Raw genomic sequence first — 19,101 nt, forward strand, 5'->3', positions numbered from 1 at the left:
CAGTGCTAGTGATTGCTTAGAATATTAGATAGTATATTGACTTCTTTGCATTTCACTTTTGAATTGGTTATAATGAGGTCAAGAATAGAGTTACTGTATGTCTATTGGCTGGGTCTTAAAGGTCTTTTGACTGTGGAGCTTAACCATTTTTTTTAGGTTGGTGGTTGAGAGCAGTAGCTGTATTAATACTAAAGTTAGCTATTAGTATTATGTTGTGAGGTAGCACATTAACAAATACATCCTGCATTAGATGTTGTAGTATGCTTACAGAGGATGGGAGATGTAAGTTATGTATAAATGCAAGTTGGTATGATTACCAAGTGCAAGTTTTTTTACTATCCAATTATGTTTTTGGTTTGCTTCATTTGATGTAGGGCTTACCTTTTCTTTATGGTACCTAATAGAATATTGCTAATTAGTACTGCTACCCTGCCACCTTGTCTGGGACTCTGTTATCTAGATCTAAGGTACCATTAGAATTAATGCATTTGTAAGGACAATAGTTGCCCTTTAGCTAGGTTTCCCTTATTCACAGAATGTGTGGTTTTACCTTGCAAAGCCAGGCTTCAAGGGATGACTATTTGTCATTTTTTTGCTGTTAATGTTGAGGAAGGCAATCTTTAGGAATTTTTTGTCATTGTTGTATTACCTTGTGGATTTTGTTGTTTTTGAGATTGTTTGCATGACCCAGTATAGGAATGTTGTGCATTGAATGTTGGGCCTGAATTTGTCTGTCACCTGCCTGCAGCAATTTGATGAGGAAATAATAGGTTCATATTAGGTAATTATTAGGTTAATGACTTCAGAGAGCCTTTTTAAGCCTAGACATGTTTCCCAAAGGTGAGAATCAAACCCTGTACCTTGTGTTTGTAAGGCAAACATCTTATCCATTATGCCAAATCCCAACCCCCATTATGCTAAGCCTCTGATTAAGAGGTAAGGAGAAGATTCCCAAAGGGTAAAAGCAGCATGAAAAGTATATTGATGCAAGAAAACGAGCTAATGAATCCTATTTTTGCAAAGGGCCATCTGTGTTAGCGACAAATGGAAAATAAAAAAGCAACATGACTTTTTTTCAGAGCTCCACCAAGTAAATGAAATAAAGGCACCTTTTATTAATATAACAAATACACATATTCTGTCATAAAACGTTATTTTTTCTGACTTCTGAAATGTATATGACCATGACTTGTCTTGCTACTGAGCTTGGTAGAGACATACCCACTGAGAAATTACTTGTCAGACATCTTTATCCCTAAATCCTATGCTATTGTGAACTATTAGGAGTAGCGTGTACTTACATATTATGTATTACTGTGGCATGAAATTTTAAAGTCTGTGTTTACTTTGTCTGTCATTTATTTACCACTGTTATGTAGTCTGAATTTCTTAACTACTGCAAAATTGTTTGTCTGCCTTAGATATGTCAAAACTGCATGATGGACCAGGTTGTGACTAAAAAGCATCTATGGACCAGCCCACCTGCCCATTTATCAGATTAAGTAAATAAACATACTTTTTCAAGTAAATGACAGGAGCTACTACATTGGATTATCTTTCATCTAATATTTTTTATATAACATACTGATAGCATTTGCTTTTATATGTCATGCAAAAGTAATACATAAACAAAGACCCCTGTTTGAAAAAAAATGTCTACTCTTATAGGATTTATTTTAAGAAAATAACATATGGGTGTAGCCGCCTTCTCTTGCTAGGTAATTAGGTGTGCAGAGTCCAAGTGTGGTGCTACTGGAGAGGTAATATGACTGCATCAACACTGTCAGCAGAAGAGTGAGTGTGTAAATAATAGGGTGAAACAAGTAATGGAGATGCACTGATGAAATAATACTGTTGATAAAATCATTGCATTAAATATCTCATGCATTGAGTTACACATTGGGACCTGACCTCAGCACTCCTAAATCAAAGCCCATAGACATTATATTCCAAATGGTCCTACTGGTTACCTTCCTAAGGATTAGTGGCTTGAGAAGGGAAGGTGTGATTTTAGTTTTCTGGAACCAAAATACTGTTTAAGTACAGGATAGTTGCACTATGATATGTGTTATACTGGTTAACTGCATCTACTGCAACGATCCTATGTTTGCCTAACGAGAAAGTTTTTTATTGTTATAACTTAAGAAGTTAGCTTGCATCCTGATGTATTTTGCTTACAATATATATGTGGCAGATTGCAAGTCTCAATAGACTGATACAACCATTTTAATATTTGATTACCTTGTCCTTTTTTCATGTTTTTTCTATAATACCTACATATAGATTATGAATTATCTGAGAATTTTGTCATTCATTTCACATTCATATTTAAAACTGAATTAGCACACTTATCAGAAAAGTGCTTGCTGTGACTCATGGTTGAATGCAGCCAGCTGCTCTGTTACAAACTGCATCATGGTGTAGAATGTTAAATGTTAGTAGATCTATTCCAGCTAAATTGTAATTGCATCATTTTCAAGCTTTTTGTTTAATTTTTCATCTTCCTCATGTGCAGAATACTTCAAGCATTCCAGTATTTTTCTTGTAGAGTCTACAAAAATGTTGCTGGGTCTACTCTGTTTTTTTTTTTACTTATGAGTAATGGATGGTGATGTATCACTATACTTATTTATGTAGGAAAAAGGTTACTAAGCTTCAGAAGGTGTTGTAACACATATATGGGGTGCTATTGCTGTGCTGGGAACATTTTCTTTATGAGTTTATATGTTATAATGCAAGATTGCTGTTTAAGGGCGTACTGGTATGAGAAACTAAAGAATGCCTTCAGCGCAAAATCCCTGTCTTCGTTCCTCAGTTCACTGTGCATTTATAACAGAAAACAGTTGGCCTTTACAGTCGTGAACCTTTCCTTTAAATGGGAATGATTAGCTGGGAACAGGCAATAGCTGAGAGCAAAAATGTTGACAAGAAGGAGACAATCTAGTTTGCGTAGCATCCTAATATCTCATTTTATCCCTGCCACGCTTTATTAAATTCTCATAAACCCATCATCGATAGTGAGACACTTCATTTCACTTTACCCCATTAGCTCTGTGTAGTGACATAATGGGAAAAATACAGCATGTCTGAAACAATTTAATAACTGCATCCTGGGATCCTAATTGAATTAAGTGGCTTTTGTTAATGGTTTTAAGATTTGAAAGTGTAAATAATACTTAACATTTTAATGGGATTTTGGTTTTAAACAAGTACACCATAAGAGTAACATACTGTTTTAAGTAGCATAAAGCACATTTTGCAATTTTTCTTTCAGTATTGAGTATTTAAATATTTGTGTTTCCTTTATGAGCTCATCATCAACTGAAGCTGAGTGTTTCAGAATCTTGTATTTCTAAAGAAAATATTCCTTGATGACCAGATATGAATAGAACCTTTAATTCTTAGAAATTCATTAAAAAGGACCTGATAGCCATAATAACAATGTAAGCAAGTCACTAATAAATTAAACAACTAAGATGATTTATTTAAATACACAGAACAAAGTAATTCCTTTTCATTTTTGCATCTCACTATTTTTCACTGGGAACAATAAATCAGCTGAACATTTTTATATGGACTTGTTAAATTATAGCTGAATGAAGTATAGCTGAATGAAGACCTAGGTACTATTTACTTAAAAAGTTCATTATGTAGCTAGTTAGTGCCAGTGATCAGGCAGGTGCTGTTTTTCACTGAGGTTTGGGAGAGGGCAGTGAAGTCTACTCTATTATCTACATGTCCAGAGCAATACAGTCTGGTATAATAAGCATATGAAATTTATGTTTAAAATAAACCTAATGAGTACAGTAGTGCAGAATATGACAGTGTAGGAAATATGTCACTATAGTGCCATATATATAGTGATTATAGATGGAGATAGGTAAACAGATGATAGATTAGACAGATAGACAGCCAGATAGATAGTTCGTTTATATGTATGCATGCACACACAATTTTATATATATATATATATATATATATGTGTATATATATATATATATATATATATATATATATATATATATATATATATATATATATATATATATATATATATTATATAACAGACTCTCCAACTCTGTATGTGTTTTATATATATGTACATATATTACATACAGGATTGCAGATTCTGTTGTTGCTAACACACTGAAATACTAAACTACCAGTCAGTTTTTTAGTAAGCAACAGCAGTCTGTAATGGATTTCTTGTGGAATAAGATCTTAAAAAAATGCATGCTGCAAGCAAGCTGCCTTAATTATTACCCTAAAAATGGGGGGGGGGGCTGATGCATGTGAGGGCAGGACATGTATGCCAGAATGCTTGGGAGACATCAGCCATTCTGTTATATAGTTCTTTGTGGGTGGAAATAAAGTTGGAACTAATAAGGCAAAGTAAATACATGGATGATATCCAAATGAGATAGATTACGAATGAAGTACTGGAATGATGAGAGGGAAAAAAAGATGATGGAAAAACATGGCTTGGAAAAAAAAGGGAGATAAAGTGCTATGCAACAGGGAATTTGAATAGGAGAAAGTGAGAAGGGAGTAGGAGAAAGAAGCCATCATCTTTCTCAAAAGATGTGGTAGAAACAGAATAAATCAAACCCTGTTTTTTTTTTTTTTTTTTTTTTTTTTTTTTGCTTAACGTTGCATTGTTGTTTCAAATTATAAGTTCACATTTACAGTCAGTGGATGTTCAGCCACAGATACCATAAAACTATCTGACTGTGTGAAAGGAATGAGGATTCCTCTGTATCTCTCTTTGGCAGCAGCAAACAGAGTGGTGTAAACCAGGCTTCCCTATCCTCAGCAACCATCCCCAGCTCATCCTGTAGGATCCCCAAGCATTCCTAGGTAAGTCCAGAAATATAATCCTTACATTGTGTCCTAGATCTGCCTCAGTGATCCCTCCTAGTGGGCCATGCCCTGGTACCCAGGGTGCATTCTTACAAGCTGCCCAAACCATCTCAACTAACTCCTGTCATAGTAGAGGAGCAGCAGACATAGTCTGTGGTCCTTTAAGACAGCCAAGCCACAGTGTCACAGAAAGTGAGCCTAGTGACAGCCAAGCCATAGTGTCACAGAGAGTGAGCCTAGTGACAGTCAAGCTACAGTGTCACAGAGAGTGAGCCTAGAGACAGCCAAGCCACAGTGTCACAGAGAGTGAACCTAGAGACAGCCAAGCCACAGTGTCACAGAGAGTGAGCCTAGTGACAGCCAAGCCACAGTGCCACAAAGAGCGAGTCTTATGACAGCCAAGCCACAGGGTCACAGAGAGTGAGTCTAGTGACAGAAAGCCGTAGTGTCACAGAATGAACATAGTGACAGTGAAGCCATGGTGTCATAGACAGTGAGCTCAATGACAGCTAAGCCACGCTGTCACAGAGAGTGAGCCTAGTGACAGCCAAGTCACAGTGTCACAGACAGTGAGCCTAGTGACAGCCAAATCACGGTGTCACAGACAGTGAGCCTAGCTGTCCTGTGGAGAAACACCAACCACTGGCTGTCCATGTAGTCAAAAGAGGCAGCTAGAACAAGTATGATTACTGCCTACCATGCAATACCCACTAACTGGGGAAGAAAGCATTCTCCCATCCTTAACCGAAGGTAGCATTTTACAGAGACTGACTCAGCACAAGCATATCATCAGATGAAGCTGTATGAAATTTTGAGACAAATTCTGGCCATTAACATAAATAAAGGAATATTCAGGTATACCAGGCAAGTATCTTGCATGGGTCTGCACCAACTTCATAGGGAAAGGAATCGACCAAGTACTACAGGTAATCATGAAATGCAGTGCTACCTGCAGAAAAATTAATGGCAGATCTCAATTATACTGACCATCTCAATAACCTAAAGCAAATTATGCACAGAATACAAAAATACAGGTTCAGTCAAGAAAGTTAAACATGAATATTTTGTTAAGTATGAATTTTGCAAAGACAAATATTGTACTTTGAACATATTGCAGTAGGTTAGTGAAATAATCAGACAGAGGTGTCTGTGCTAAAGGCACTGAAGACTATAACATTTTCAGGTATTCAGTCTTTATTTGGACTAGTGAACTATTATCAGAAATTTTGTATTAACTTACCATGGTGTGCCTCTGTCAGTAGCATAGAAAGAATCAAGTCACGGCTATGTTCCAGATGATGTGAATTTAATTAGTAGCTTGAATGCTTGATAGTAGAGACAAAGGGTAAGGGTGTGCCCATCCTGGAGGGAAGTGGTCCCAGAAGACTGGTGCCACCATTGCTCTACTGACACAAACTTGACTGGGGAGCAGAGGCATGTCAAGCGCAGAGAAGACATGGGCATGATCACCCAGAAGTGATGGTAGCTCTTATCAACATGTGCAGGAGTATGCATGTGCAGACATAAGGGCATAGGCAGTCCTTGCAGTAACACATGCATTCAAGTCACCACTAGAGTATGGCCTCAGTTGCTGGAATGCCAGTGAGGATACAAACAGCCCTAATAGCTGTCTGTATGATGGTGCCCTTAGGTGGCTCTGGTCACTGTACAGTATTGGGTATGTCCCTTGTACATGAAGATGATGAATTTAGCCTGATGGGGAGGGATTGATGGTCATCAGGCATTGGGGTAAAAAGATCAAGGAAAATAAAATCCATAGCGCTGCAGTCATTGAATGCTTCAGCACAGAATGGGACACAGGGGGACTAGACAACCTTGTGAATGGACCATAAGGATGATAAATGGCACGATCACAATGAACAAGGTACTGAAACAATGTTTCACTAAGCCAAGCCTATTCAGATGGCATATGATGGTTTAACTTATAGGATTAGCACCATTTTACTGCACATGTTCCTAAATGTACTGAAAAAAAAGCATCATTTTGAATTATACTCTAAAGAAAGAAGACTAAAAAGCATTTGCTTAGAATGAGAAGCATAAATGCATTACTGGTCCCTGTATGGAAGAAGTTTGACTCTGGTAGCTAACTAACTACTCTAATTTTCAAATTTCAGTGTCAGAAAGTAAATTCCCCCAAGTGACTGCAACTAGTCTTTAGTACTCAACTTTGATTATAGGGCCACATTTGTAGGGCACTGTGTATAAATGAATAAGCAGTATCTAACCCTGACAGGATGTTTAGATAACATATGAAAAGCCACAGGGTAATGGTGCTTCACAAGACAGCCATTATACTTACTTCATAGCACATTTGCCCATGACCAATATGGACATACAGACAGAAACTCAGAATGACCCTGTGCTGTCCAGACTGTATGAGTTACTAGTAAAAGATTGGCCCAGGAATGGTAATGAACCACACCTTGTTCTGACAACATGGAAGGAAACAGAGTTGTTGTTCCAGGGCACATTACTGTGTGGTATCTAGGGTGGCAATTTCCAGGAACTTATTCTTCTGAGCACTAAATGGTTTCTACAAGTGGCATCTTGGCAGGATGAAAATAAAGTAATCTACAAAGCATTATGCGTAATAGCCAACAACTGACAAACTGATGACTTTGCTCAGAATTGTGCCACTCTATAAGGGTAAGGGGTCTGGGGGGCAAAGTATTATAGACCCATTAGCCTTTTCTAATGCATTCAGAAGTGCATTTGCATTATGTTGGTCAAGATTAAAATTTTCTAACCTAGAGCAGGATAGAAAAAAGACATATATGCTGAATACTTATGTATACTGACAAATTCCTTTTTTTTTTGCAGCAAAGTATGCATGCCTATGGACCATGGCTTGTACACCAGTTTGGTCTTCCCAACTTAAAGTAGGGGCTTGGCTATTGTTATGAGTTGCTGATTATTAGGTAAAATATTAAAGGTAAGATTGAGCAGCAAACTACTAAGACATGTTCAAAAACATTTATTATTTACTGCTGGTTGTTAGGAGTGTGCACTTCACTGAGTGTGCTTGTTCTCTGAAATGTTATCTTTATCCATCTTTGAGTTACTATAAATTGGTTTGTTTTGTGGCATATACATCATGATTTGGCAAACAGTCATTTATTATTTACTTTTGTTGTTACACATACTGCATTCTTAATTTATATTACTGTTGAACTATTTTATGCTACTTATGCAAGCTGGTTTGACTTGTTCACATATATAGTTGTTTCCATTGTTACAGCATTTTTTAATATTTACAAACCTCTCTGTTTTGATGTAATTTTTGTTTTATTCAGTGTAACTTGAATTTTCTCCAGTTATTGATTAATTTGACTGCAGTTGTTCTTGTATTGCCAATGCTTTATTAATTTTCTTTATTATATCTTAATTCCATTTTATTTTTCATGCCTAACAAGATTTTATCCAAGCATATTTTATTGTTTTCCAAATGATAATGGTTTACTGACGTCTGTCTGTATATGTTAGCTGTGTGTGTATGTTTTTTTTTGCTGTTGTTGTTTGTCTTGCTTTTCTTTATATTTCATAGACTATTTCTATTTTCCTGTCTTTCTTGTCTTACTCTGATCTACAGGCTGAGTTCTTTTCACTTTTATATTTCTATTTATTTTGTGTTCTTTCATTTGCTGAGTCATCTGTGGAGCTCAGTTCCTTGCTGCTGCTAGGGACTCCTTGTACTTTTAGTGTTTACATTCTAATTGATTCGCTGGCTTAGTTGTTTGGTTTATTGTGTAAGTCTGTCTTTATATTTTACAAAGTTTGTGCAGTGCAACTATTTAATTGTATCACTTTTGCCTTTTTGATCATTACTTTTTTAATTTGGTGTTGCTCTTTGGTATGGTTCATACATATTTTGAACCTATTTTTATTTGCAAGGATTACTTGCTAGTGTTTAGGCCTGCGGTGGTGGTGCTGCGGTAGCGTTGTCGCCTCCCAATAAGACGCTGTCCAGTTCAATTCTCAGCTAGAGCGTCTTCTGCGTAGAGACATGTGTGAATGAGTGTACCTTCATTGAAGGTTGTGCGTCAGGCCTGGCAAGCCGGTACGTAAAAATCAACTGCCAATCATTAGCGGACCGGAGTTCCGCTGTGGCGACCCCTAACCGGGAAAAGCCGAAAGACACAAACAAACAAACTTGCTAGTGTTTAGGCACCAATCTGAAATATAGTTTATTGGAACTTTTTCCTAGCATATAACAGTACTGTTCTTTCCTGGCTTGATTGTCCAGTTTTGTTGTTTGGCTATTTTAATTTTACCTTACCTAGCTTCAGTATTCCTGTTCAACTTCTTCCATTTTTTTTTGCTTTTTTTTCACTTTTCTGCTGTTAATCCACTCTGTGTTCCAGAATGTAATTATATTGTCACTTTCTTTTATGGTAAACTAATTTTGTTTTCTCTTCATTCTTAGGTTTATAGGTTCATAGGTGTATACTAGGGTACTGACCACTGGGGCCTTTTTAAGACTAGCTATGCTTGTCAGATCTGTAACAAATTTTTCTACCCTTGGTAAGTGTAAGCAGGAGCTTGGGAGACGAAACATTTGAAAGCAAGGGCCTGGAAGATGAAGCATTTACAGGCTGCCTGTGTCCAGGTGCCAAACCAGGGATGACTTTAGTGTTCCCCATCCAATAGTCCAATTTACACTTCACATGGAAGGAGAACCTGTTCCAGAGGGTAGTCTCTGGGATACATACCTGTCTGTCCAGCAGGTCTTATTTATATCACAGGCAAGGTGCAAGTCTTTAGAATGGGTAATTCTGCTGCTGTTTGCTTTGCAGATATGCAGGAAGTCCATCATAGTGGGGTCCATTGATGCCTTGTATGCCAGGCATAGATCTCCACTCAACAGCCTGTAAGAGACAGAACAGAGGGATACAGCTTTGAGGGGCCTGCATTGGACATGCTATTTATGCCCCTGTATTCTTTTAGTGAGGAACCTCTGTTGACATTTCAATTGTTGGATGTGCCTGCTTAGGTATGTACCAAAGGGGGCATTGTACTCAAAGACAGGTCTGATGAATGCCAAATACAGTGGAACAATGGCCCCCTTGGACCTAGATGCCATATCTTTGTTTTTAAGTTGCACAAGGTAGAATGAAGCTACCTCAAGCAGTAGACCTGTATTGAGTGGCATACCCCAGGGTTCAGTCTTGGGGGCCTCTGTTATTGGGGATATCCTTTTCTGAGGTGCAGGCCAAAACCAGTGGGCTATGGCTGACCAAGTTTGCAGATGACTGCAAGCTGGGCACTGCCATCAATTCCCCTAGTGATGTATTAATTTCTGACCACTGACATTGTCAATTTGTTTTCAGTCATCCCACATATGGAGGGCTTAGAGATGTTTCAGGAAAGTTTATTGAAAAGTAATGGGGTGGACAAAGAAAAGACAGTGTTTCTCATGGAAATGATGGAGATGGTTCTTAAGAATAATTTTTTAGTGTTTGAAGGTGAATTATTCCATCAAGTATCAGGTGTGGCAATGGGGGTCAAATGTGCCCCAGTTTATGCCAACCTGGTACTGCTGGAATAGGAAAGGAAATTTGTCTTCCAATCACCATATGTCAACAAAATTAAGTCCTACAATCAATTTTTGATGACATACTCATCCTGTGGGAAGGGAATGAGAAAGAGGCTGAGGCTTTTGTGGAATATTTAAATTCCACTACCACGTTCATTAGATTCAAAAGTAAATGGAAAGCTGAAGAGATAGACTTTTTAAATATACATCTAACAAAATGTAGTGAGATGGAGGAACTTAACAGCACTATTTTTAGGAAACAAACTTATTCTAACACCTTACTCCATTTTAATAGTTGTCACCCTTTCCACTAAAGATAAAGTACTATAAAGGGTCAGATGGTGAGGTTATCTTGTTTAATAAGCGATGATATTGTTTTTGAAAAGAAACTTTATAATTTGATAGGACTATTCATCGAAAGAGGATACCCTTTAAAACTTTTAGTAAAAATCAAACAGAAGATAACGACCAAGAGAGACACTTTTTTCACCCCAATTCTAAGAATGATGGGTGGTCAAATGCTGACTACAGTTAGAGACAGAAGTGGTGACGTGACGGTATTGAGATACAATTGTCAAACATCTACTATATACACTATAATGAATAAATGTTGAAACATCTGTACTGAACAGGGAACAAAGGAAAGGTTAGGTCAAAAACCACAAATAATGTTTAGTTGAGGAAAGAATATCAACAATATTATTGAGGGACCCCCAAAAAGAGGTATGAACATGAGATATAAATCTGTCATGAGTAAATGTGGTGCTTGTAGGTACTGTAAATTCATTAACGATGGACCTTATGTGTCAGTCAGTCATTACAGGTTTTCCATCAAATTTCCAGGGAGATGCAATTGTAATTCACAAATGTTGGTGTATCTTGCCACATGTACGTCTTGTCCAGCATTTTATGTTGGAAAGACGACATGTAGGCTGAGAGATAGGATAGGTGAGCACCTCAGGTCCATTAAAAACAGGGACTTGCACAATACCCTTTACATTCACAGCACCAAATGTATGAATTTTAGGAGATTCATCTTTTTTGTAATAGACAGAGTGTTAAGGAATGAAAGGGGAGGTGACACCAATTTAGAAGTGGAGGTAAGAGAGGCAAAATGGCAACTGAGGTTGAATGCCACTGTGCCTCCAGGATTAAATGACAGTATCTCGCTGGAACTGATTTTAAAATGGAGCGCTAATCAAATCTAGAGTATGAAAACACAAGCAATGAGTTCAAGGATATGATATTAATGTTAGAAATTTTGGTAAAAATATTTCTAAACATTGCAATTTGAATTGTTGGTGTTATGTCATAAAAGTACATAAAAGTGCTATTGTTATTGGGTAGGGGGTTTTTAGAATGAAAATTAGGGGAATGATTTGATTGGTTGGATGTGATGCATTGAATGTTTTTTAAGTAAATTGTTGCTTAAAATGACTCTGATGAAGCCTATTGAACAAAAGGTGAAAGCGCTTAGTCATTTTTTTGTATTAAACAGATCCCTGTATTCTTCCCTTATAAGGTCCATTATTGAGTACAATGCCCTATTCGGCATGTACCTCACAAAACACATGCAGCAGCTGGAGAGACCACAGAGGTTCCTCACCAGGAGAATCCAGGGCCTCAGAAATCTAACATATACAGATAGGCTGAAAGCCCTATCCCTCTACTCTGTTTCATACGGACTCCTCAGAGGTGATCACTGTCTGGCATACAAAATTATCTTGGACCCCACCTTGATGGGACTGTTGCATATCCACAAGTCAAGTTCCATGTGAGTAACCCACACACATGGACTCAACCTGGTCTGTGACATCAATAGGACTTGTTGGCGGGACAGATTTGTGTTCCAGAGATTCCCCCATCTGTGGAATAGATTCCCTCTCCATGTCAAGCAGAGTACCACTTTACCCCTTTTTAAGTGCAACCTGAACAATTGGATGGGAAATAGAAAATACATCCCTAGGATTCCACCCATGTCCCTGCTGGACAGGGGCATCAGATGCTGATTTGTCTATACATGGACTAAACTCTTGGCTAGGCTTATAAGGGCCTCAGGGCCAATAGCCTAGTAACTTCCTATGATCCTATGATTTACTCACTGCTGTAGACTCATTCTGGTTAAATGCTAGATTACTGTCTATGTGTACCCCAAGCCCTTAAGTACTGGGTCAGCTCTTAGGGGTGTGCTGTCAATATGATAGCGGGGGGGATGATTTTCCAAAGTATACTATTACACATTTCTTGGCATTTAGTTTTGGTCCATGACTCTGACACCAGTTATTTGTTTGTGTCAGGCCTTCTTGGGGAACATTAGTGTCAGTAGGGGAATCTATGACTGCTCTTTAATTTGCAATCATCTGAAAATTTGGTCAGCTAGAGGCCATTAACACTGACCTTGACTTCAGAAAAGTAGACACCTAAAAGGATTAGTCCCAGGAGCGACCCCTGAGGGACTCTGCTTATGACCGACCAGGTCAAGGTAGGCAGTGCGAACCATTTTGCCATTGTCCATTGCTTTGGTGACCTTCTTTAAGAAGTCCACCATGCTGAGTAGGCATGGCTTGCCCTAGACAAAACCATACTCTGTTAGGTCCAGTGTCTGTTGGTTTCCTGTGTCATTATTAATCATTTCAATGACAATTCTTTCAAGGGCTTTGCATATGAGATTAGTGAGACTTATCCAACATAGGCTGTATGTCCTGTTATCCCTCATGCCAGTTTTTGGGGTCAGTATCCAAAAAGCCCACAAGGTTCAATAAGCAAGATCTACCCCTGACAAAAACAAAATGGGTCAAGTGTGTTGAAGGTCACTTATGTCTCTGTGGATATGGTCCATGCTGATTCCTTCCCTAGCCTTGCAGATAAGGCTTTTTAGGCATATGGGTCAATAGTTGTAGTTCTGCATGTTACCAGATTGATGTGCATTGCATAGCACACAACATTTGATATTACATTTTGTACAGTGCTTGCTATATGTATGGAAAAAGTATTGAGACACCAGAGTTGCAGTGCTTGAGGTTAGCAACACATGGATGTATTGTAAATATGTGACATATTATTCGATAGGACCCCCAGTTTATAATGTTTCCACATGTAATTTCATGTCATACGCAGGAAATGCAGAGTAAACAGCAGTAATTCAGCATATGTCCATTTCCATAGCACAGCGAGCAGTAGGTTTGCACGATGGTTACCAAACTGCATATGCATGCGTGATACACATGTTTGCACGTAGCTAAACAGTGCACAAATGTGAGCCTCATTGCTAAAGTCTGACAGTTAATATTGAGTCTATGAAATTCACCTGCTGCTTAACTGACTTTGTAGCAGCATGTGTTAATGCATTGATACATTTGTTGTTGGGGTCAGATGGTCCCGGGTTCGAATACAGGTTTATATAATACTTATACATTGCCTCTGTTCACTGTTGCAGCATGTTGGTGTGCGATGCACACCTTTACACAAAAATGGATTAAAGAGGTGAAATGGGGTAGATAGGATAGTGGTGAAATGGTGAGCAAGCAGGGGGAAGAAAAGGGAAAGCAGGCAGGATTATACTGGAGGAAGGTAGGAAAGAAGCATAACTATCCATTTCTTTAACAGTGTAAAGTGAACATATGTGGAAAATATTAACTGAATTTGGACTGTCACCTCCAGAGAGAGGGCTGACGACAACATATTGTATAGATTATAATACTTATATAATTAGTATAATATAATTGGACTGAATCAAGTGTGTCAGGAAGATGTGTGCAAAATGGAGAGATATGCATGGGACATTTTTTTGTGGGACATGTGCCCATTTTTTATTTTTTGAAAGAGTGGAATGTTGGGGAAGGGATGTAGGTATGTGTTGGTCAGGTAAGTTGGGTAGGTGAGGAAGCAATTACAGAGAGACAACACAAACAAGACAAGAGACAGGGACAGTGATGGACACAAAAGACTGGGGGACACCACCATGATTGGGTGAGGTTGGGGACATCTTGAACCCATGGTCATCAAGCTGGATAACTGAAAATTGAGTCCTCACCCACTGGACTGTCATCATTGACACCTCACTCTGCCATTGGCTGGAGTGCTTGATGTCTCCTCCTACTGCTAGTACTATGCCAAATGAGGAAGAGCAGTCTCACCAGTTGTCATAGGCATGCACCAACAGTGTGGCACACAACCCTATGCACCATCCGTGGCAACTCAATGCAGGTGATAAAAGTCACCACCATCACCACTGCTCCCAGTTGCTACCACTGGACTAGGCCTCCAGGGTAGGACTAACTGAGGGTGCAGGTAGTGCAGGGGCAGCAGAGGCAGTGCTGCCACATTGGCTCCCAGATGTGCTGGGCATTGGTTCATGAGCCAATGGAGGGGGGCAGACAGATCCTCTGGGACATGCCTACCTCACTGTGCTGTGGAACATTTAGTGATGTGGTAGACATGGATGACATGGACACATTATGACAGACATAAAATTAATAAAAAGAAATAAGAAATAAAATAACATTTATATAATAAAATAAAATATAACAATAAAATAAAAATATTCATAAAAAAATAAAAGACAATAAAAATGCCACAAAATATTTTATTATAAATAATATGAAATAAACTAAGTACCCCTATCTTTAAAAGTGAACTCAATAAGATGCAGAATACAGAACAGAACAAAAGACCGTTATGAATACCAGTCTTGCCTATATTCAGCTTGCTAAGTCTTACAAGTACTCTCTGTAGATGATACTTACACAGGTGTGGGATGTCCTGTGTCTTAAATTCATCAATCCAGTGGTCAAGTGTATTCCTCTTCCTTCTCTGTATGTCATTACAATGATGCCTACATTGCTATCCAGTACACAGGATACTGGGGGCACTAGATACAGCCCAGGCTAAACTATCCCAAGCCTCCGACTTATACTGGGAGCCAGAATAGTCCCCCTGCAGAAGCCTGTACTGTGGTTCTTAACTAGGAGTCCAATAAAAATATTGGACTCCTGGACACCCTACCTCTGTGCCCTAAACCTGGCACCTTCTCCACAAATGCCTGCCATCACTGCCACAGATCTAGGGCAATGGACACTAGTGCTTTCCTACCAATTCCACTTATCTCATTTACTGGTAGTGCACACAATGTTTGAAACTGTTGCGCTCAGCTTACCATCATGCAAAAGCACTGCTCCACAGTGCGCACCCACTGAGCAACATGTTAGCATGATGGTAAGAGGAGATCAGCAGTGAGGCATTACATAAGTGTAATTAGAATTTCAAGGTTATTGGATGTACTAGCAGTTGTGTATATGTGTCAGGCAAATGTGAAGGCCATGCAGTCCAGACAGCAGAATTCTACTTACAGGAATATAGTACACAGTATACCCACAGTTATACATCTGATAATAAATGTGATAATACATGGATAAATAATGAAATAACTGACACAATACTACTATGTCAGCCCTCCTACATATAATTAATATCAGCTCCACTATCTCAAGTGTTATAAGTGAGAATGACTATAATGGGAGGTGGAACAGCAGTAAACGTGTCTGGAGTATCCTGTATTTGAACCCAGGACCATGTGCATGGCAGTCCTACACTTATACCTGTTTCCAGAAGAAGGATGGAATAACATTTGTCTATCTTTCAGTTCATTGCTATAGACTATAATGTCACAACAGTGAAAAATAATTTTGCACACCCATACTAGAACCCAGGCCATCTGCTCTCCAGGCATACACTTATACCAGCTGCCACAGGACTAGGTACACGACATTTCCTATTTTAGTAATCATTCTTAAGGTCTCACAGTTAACTGTCATGCAACATTACTTAATGGGTTTGCATGAAGGCCAATAGCATTAATTGAATGTATCCAGTCGGTATTTTTGATTGTCTGGGTCCTATCTGCTTCCTGGGGGGTCCAGTTGTCCAGTTTGCACACTGTTGCACTTCATGTGAATGAGATAAGCACAGCCAAACTCATCAATCCTTTCCTCTGTTCCTGTGATTGTTCTAAAGCACTGCATAGTGCAAACACTAGCCCTAAAAAAAATTAGACAAACAAAGACAGAAAATGAGAAAAAGAAAAAAGAGGCAAGTAGTTGAAATGAATAAAATCAATGTATGACATACACACAAGAAAATGATGGCTTATATCAGGTATGTCAACATAGATCTGGATTTAAACTCTCACACAGAACACTGAATGGGTGCCTCATCCTTAAGAAAAAGAAAAAACACAGGTACCAGATAAACAGCTCGGTCTTCACCTCAAAGGCAGAAATGCATAAAAAAAGCCGAACTGCCACAGTGAAAGGATAAACTCTTCAATAATGTAACCAAATAAAACAAAAGTGAGTGCTTTCGCGACCAGTTAGATCGCTTCATCATACTTAATTAACATCACACACTCCACTGATATATATATACATTTCAAGCACCGTGGTAGTTCGGCTTTTTTTTATACATTCATGGGTGCCTTATCCTTCTTTGCTACACAAACAGCTTTGCACAAAGAATTGAACTCAGTCTGCAAACAACCATCTGCAACAGCATCTACAGTGATAGCGAACCATTAGAAGTGTCATTTGTACATTTATTATTTTTGGATGTAATGCACCTATTGATCACCCAGCCTGTCATGATTACTGCTGACAAATATACAGCTCTGTCATACATTTCTGTGTTTGTTGGCCATTCTTCATTTATCTGACTAGTAATCTGAGACATGCAATGTGTAAGCTATTATATATCATTGGCTTTAAAATGTGTGAAGATATTAAGTGTAAATAATATCATATGCAGTTGCAAACAAATGAAGGACCAGTTGGAATTTAAGGAACAGAAACTGTGAATTGTGTGCTGCTTACTTACATTTCCAGCCTTACATCTAACACTTTGTAGATCTAATGTGACACACCCAGTGGAAGTAAGGCAGCCTGCAGTACTGTTGTGATTTCCTTCGCCAAACCACTAATCATTCACAGTTGTAATTTGTTAAAACCAAACACCGAGGATGTGCCTGCACTATGTTTACATCTCCTAGATGGATCTAAGTATTTGTGATTCAGCAGTTCTAATGAGTTAACACTTCATTTGTATCTTCACCATGCTAACAGCCCTGAATCTACACCACATAAAAAGGCAACTGTGTAGCTAGGGAAATTGATGGTGAGGAGACTTTTTTATATTGGGAAGACTGCACATAACTATTGCTTCAGGATTTATCTGTGCAGAGAAGTACAGAACTTCAGAAGGTATGCTTCCATTTTGTCAGCTACACACTGCATATGTTGAAATATATTTAAGAAAAATCTGAAGCAAAGGCTTTTACACTTTTATCTGTATGCTTTAGTTAAAAGTGTACTGATGTCATGGGCATGTTTGTCAAGCCATTTCAGAGGTATACATGATTGCCAATACTAAAAATGGAATTCTGTGTGGTAAATTTATGTAAATGTTTCAGGGGCAATTCCTTTGATAGCATTTTTAGCATTTCAAAAATGGTTTGTTCGCAAACTGTCATTTACCTGTTCTTTTTGGGGGGAGCAAAGGTGAGTTACTGTTATGGCATAAACAATGGTACACTGTTCTTTTTTGGGGGGAGCAAAGGTGATTTACTGTTATGGCACAAACAAGGATATGTTGCTCTGGTTACTCTCCTTGTTTTGCATTCTGTCTGTTGTTCGTATTTCACATCTATAGACTGTTGTATATTTTTCCAGGGGGAATACTGAGTGGCTACTTTTCTGTTTTATCTGGAAACAAATGATACTTATGTATATTATCCTTCTGTTGTCTTTTAGGACATCTATGAGTACACCACTCAGGCATGTCAATCCTTGGAGATGCCCCTTCACCAATGCTGAGAACCAGATTATAGTGGATGGCTTTAGGCAACATGGTGCTTTTCTGCTATAAAGGGGACAGGGAGATATGGCATGCAGGATGCAAATTTGTTAAAAAATAGTGGATGATCTGAATGCAGTGGGTGGCCACAGCAGGACATATCAGCAGGTGCACAACAGGACCACTGACATGATCACATCTGCATGGAGGAGAGTAGCAGTGGTGGTCCATGACAAGATGGTTACTAGGGGAGGGCCTGCTAGGGAACCACCACTAACATTCAATGAAGAGTTCCTGGCCAATATGAGGGATCCAGACAGCTCCCAGGACATTGTAGTACAGCATGTGCAGGATGTCAGAGCAACGGTTTCAGAGACAGCAAGCACGTTGCAGGAGGAGCTTCCAGGTAGGGTTTCATATCTTAACAGCTGAATACTGTTTATAGTAAAAAAAAAAAAAAAAAAAAAAAGAAATTAAAAATGTACTTGTGTGTCACATGCCTTTTTTTGGGGGGGGTGGATTGAAGATTGCTACACTTATTAGCTTAGGCTGGAGTTGTCAGCCACATGCTTGTTAAAAGTATAGTTAATGGACATATAAAGGGGTAAAATTATTACCCCCTGTGTTATTCTTAATTGTGATGATGTTGCCCTTACCTCTTGCTTAACTTCTTCCAGGGCCATCTGGATTGCAGAGGAGTATCTCATCTGCATATGGTAAGCCAAACATTTTTATGTCAGTACTGCTGAGCAATTTAAACAAATATTTTAGTCTATGCTGTTGATGTCGGGCCTGTTATGTGTATTGCTGTACTGTCAGTAATAGTGGCAGCACTGTTACTT

Source organism: Protopterus annectens, chromosome 10.part0 (assembly GCF_019279795.1).
Source record: "Protopterus annectens isolate FY-2018-M chromosome 10.part0, PAN1.0, whole genome shotgun sequence".
In the NCBI taxonomy this organism is placed as follows: Eukaryota; Metazoa; Chordata; order Ceratodontiformes; family Protopteridae; genus Protopterus; species Protopterus annectens.